Source organism: Leptodactylus fuscus, chromosome 6 (genome assembly GCF_031893055.1).
Source record: "Leptodactylus fuscus isolate aLepFus1 chromosome 6, aLepFus1.hap2, whole genome shotgun sequence".
Lineage (NCBI taxonomy): Eukaryota > Metazoa > Chordata > Amphibia > Anura > Leptodactylidae > Leptodactylus > Leptodactylus fuscus.
This window is the reverse complement of record NC_134270.1, coordinates 160,186,436-160,191,039: the sequence shown is the minus strand read 5'-3', so window position 1 is coordinate 160,191,039 and position 4,604 is coordinate 160,186,436.

The following is a 4,604-nucleotide window of genomic DNA, read 5'->3' as shown; positions in this document are numbered from 1 at the left end:
GGGTCAATGACTAAGGCAGAGCCTTCTACTGACATCACTCACCAGTCTACCCCACACTCCTCCCAATTCCTGCCCCCTACCCTCCCAGTTCTCAATAATCCTGCCCCCATCTACTTGTTCATCCTGCCCTCCACTCATCCCATTGCTGTCTCCTATGTCTATCTTTCCCTTATAAGGTGGAGGCAGGGTGGGGGTGGGTCGGGCTATACCTGCCTGCAGGGAGGAACATTATAATGGTATATCAGTGTGTACTGTGTCTGGGGTGTCTGTATGCAAATAACACAGCATGAGTCCTGGCTGCAATCCCTGCTGAGCCTGAGGATGTGGGGGAGAGTGCACTCACTGACCCTCTCTCCTTATTTCTCTATGTATGTGTTCACTGTTATCACATTTGGCTGGATACTACTAATGAAAAGACTAATGTGCTGTACTGTTATATTCCACAGCTCATGACAATCTGCAGAGTAGTGATTAGAGACGAGACCAAACAAGAAAGACGAGACCCTAAGGACACTCAAACCCCCCACCAGAACCCTGTACCCACTACCCGCAACCACCCTATGCTTTGGCAACACCAAACGTCTTATTCTTTGGGAACACTAATAAAGCTCATTTGTATCTTGATTATCATCTTTTGCTCCCTGATATCAGCCACTTCAGACTGGAGACCAGCTGACAAATTTCCTTTTGCAGCGATGATATGCCTTACATCACATAACAAAGTCTCTGGCCTTGGTGGTGATGCTAGCATGTATGGCATGCGACTAGTGTGGTCAGTAATGGGCTACGAAGGTCACTAGAAGTATGGCAGGTCAGGAAAAGTAAACAGACACCGGTAGGGACCACCATGTTTCTGCCAATGAAGCAGCAGGGGATCAGACGGATGAGTAATGTTTGGTTTGGCACTCGTCTTCCGTTCAGTCCAGGTGAATTTGTTCATTCAGCAGAGATTTGCTGGGACGTTCTACAGTTTTATGGCTTCCATATTTACAGGTCGGACATGATGGACCAAGGAAGAAGCGCCTGGGCTCCAGGGCAATATCTGCAACAGGGCCTCAACTATCATGTGCCATCTTCTTATGTGGCAGAGGAGCTTTTGGGTCTCCCTTACGTCATGGCCCCACGTTGCGTATACACCACAGAGTCCCTGCAAAGTGGATGCTATTCTAGCGAAAAATACACGCAGCAGAAAAGCTGCAGTTTCCAAAACCATTGTGTTTTTATAAATCGTGGCATGTCAATTATACCTACGGAAACGCCAGCGAATTCCATATATACTGTAGCAGAAAGTCCAGACTCTGCAGACTTTGTGAGAAAAGCGCTGTGGGGAAAACCATGATGCGTTGCTGCTGCAGTTTTTCCCACAGCGCCTTTTTGCTGCAGACCGCTACATGGGGCCTTCGGCCGATGGCAGACGACCGTGCTCTGGGTCAGTGTGTTATCCGTATATTTCACAGACAGCACACTGATCGATTCTTTTCTATGGACCCGTACACGATTGTGAACGGCTCCACACTGGAGAAAACCAACAGCTACACCTACCTGGGGCTGGAGCTCAGCCAATCAGGAAGCTTCAAAGCAGCAATAGAAACCCTGAAAGCAAAAGCCTGCAGAACCTTCTATGCCATCAGAAGGCAACTGTACCACCTCAAACTACCGGTGAGGGTCTGGATGAAGATATTTGACGCTGTCATCTCCCCGATCCTTCTCTATGGCAGTGAGGTTTGGGGCCCAGCCACCTACCCAGACCAGTCAAAGTGGGATTCCAGCCCAACAGAGAACTTCCACCTGGAGTTCTGCAAATACCTGCTCCATGTCCATCGCAACACCACCAACATGGCCTGCAGGGCAGAGTTAGGCAGACTCCCCCTATAGCTCACCATACAGAAGAGGGCGCTAGCTTTCCAGGCACACATCCAGGGGAGCAAGCCCAACTCCTATCACCACCAAGCATGGCTAAGCCACCTGAGCAAACCAGACACTCACCAACCAAACAACAGCCAACCACCAAACCAAAAACACCAACAGATGATAACCAAGGCCGAAATAAAGGCGACCACAGAGTCAAACAGAGAGCGGTACATTGAAGAATGGAGAAACGAAATAAATAACTCCAAGAAACTCACCGTGTACCAATCCCTACAAAGGGACTACACCATGGCCACCTACCTGGAGAGAATACGCCACCCCAAACACAGGCAGACCCTGAGCCGGTACAGACTGAGCGCCCACAACCTAGAGATAGAGACGGGGCGATACAGGCAGATGTACAAGCCACGGGAGAACAGACTGTGCCAGCACTGTGACCAGGGGGCCCTAGAAGACGAGACCCACTTCCTGCTACACTGCACCAAATACTCAGCTGTGAGGGCCGTCTACTACCAAAGACTCTCTGCCCACATCCCAGACTTCATATCTGCAGACGAGAAGAGGAAACTCTACATCCTACTGGGAGAAGAAGAGGCCACTGTGGAGATCGCTGCCCAATACATGTCCAGCTGTCACCAAATAAGAGGAAGATGAGACTCCACGGACTGTTATATTTATCCCAATACACCCACCCCCACCCACCCCCACCTCCCCATATAGCAGTCACCAACGAAGAGGAAGATGAAACTCCATGGACTGTTATACCCCAAACCACCCACCCCACCCGCACCACTCACCCACCCGAGTCCAACTCCCCCCCCCACACACTTTACTAGCTTTGGCAATGCCAAATATCTATTCGGACGTGCCAATAAAGCTTTTTTGATTTGATTTGATTTGATTTTCACAGTCCTTTGTGTGGGCTGACAGTCCAGGCCGCGTCAGATAGGACAGGTGCTATTCTTGTCCTATTTTTCGGCCTATATTTCTGTGACTCCTATTCATTTAATGAAAGGAGCCGCAGAGACACGGCCTGTGCACCGATGGGACATGGGGACATCCTCGTGTCCCCCGTGTGCAGCCCGTGCTTTTAAATCACGACAAGCCAGTTGCAGCACAGTCATCTTAGTCAACTTCTCTTATACCTCCTATAGTTACACCTTGTGCTCAGTATTTTTCCCCCATTGACCTATATCGAGTCCATTACGTTTCTGTTTTACTTCTACAGTTCAGATGTTGAGTGCACTGTTCACGACTTCCAATGGGCAACACAGACCTGGTGGAAACACCTCACACAATAGACAAACCTGAGGTACTGGTGAGGATGTGGAGGTTGATGCCCCGTACCAGCATAGAGCGACAAGTAAATGAGCAGGATGTGAGTTACTCAGCTCAGAAATCCTCCTGACTCAGCTCTGTCCGGGTGAAGACACTTTTTCCCACACAACATTCCAGAGACACGGGAACAGCCTGCGGGCGCCCTCCCTGCCAACGCCTCTCCTGAGCCTGATACAGCACTTTCTCTGCCAGCGTGAGTGCCCAGCCATCCCCTGTGAAATATACACATCCTAGTAAGTAATACTCCCATCATCTTCACTGAGGCGACCTAATACTTTCATTATCTTCCCTGATCAATAATACCCCATCACCCCCATTGATAAGTAACACCCCATCGTCCTCACTGATAATACCTTCATCATCCACGTGGTCTGTAATAGCCCACCCTTATGACTCTCATTATCAACACCAATCAGTAATACCCCTAGCATTTTTGTATATAATATCCATGATCCTTACCGCTATGATACTAATAATACCCCCAGATATAATGCCCCGTCATCCTCGCTGACATAGAATACATAATACCCCATCCTACCTATCCATGTGTAACAGATAATAACCGTATCACTTACAGCAACAAACTACAGCCTGTGTCATAATATTCCTATCACCCTCAAATATATGACAGACACAGAGCCACAGAGCTGAGCTTCTTCCTGGGGTATAATGTGCTGCGAGGTGACATTGTAATGGGATTTACGGACTCCATAGATCACACCCTGCTGCTGTCCCCAGAGCTTACACTCTATAAATGTCAGGGCTAGCTCCTCCTACAGTCATGTAAGGGATGGGGCTTCACCAAGTTGCACATCCTCTATGTCTGCTCTCCCCTGAATGTTAACTGTTTATTGCCTGGAATACAAATATTTTACATTTTTTTCAATGTACGATATCGCTGTGCCATGTGAAAGGAGAAACGAAGAAGAGAAATCTCTTTAATTGGAAATCAGTTTAATCACGGGCGGGAATTCAAGGATGTGGCTCCAGCAAGATGGAGCACCTCCCAATTTTGGCCGCATCATCCGTGAACACATCAACAACCGATGGCCGAATCGGTGGATTGGACAAGGCGGATCTGTACTGTGGCGCCCTCGCTTGCCGGATTTGACCCTACTTGATTTTTTTGTGGGGACATGTCAAGTCCATTGTGTGCACAACGCCTGTGCCAACCCGTGAAGAGCTCGTGAACCGCATCCAGGCTGCATTAGTTGCGGTGAGGGCCATGCCAGGAGTCTGTGACCGGGTGCGTCAATCCATCTGACGGCGTTGCAATGCTTGCATCGAGGCAGGCGGCCAGCACTTTGAGCAATTCTTGTAAATAAACTGATTTCCCATTAAAGCGCTTTTGCTTCTTCGTTTCTCCTTTCACATTGTGCAGTGAGGGATAGGAAACC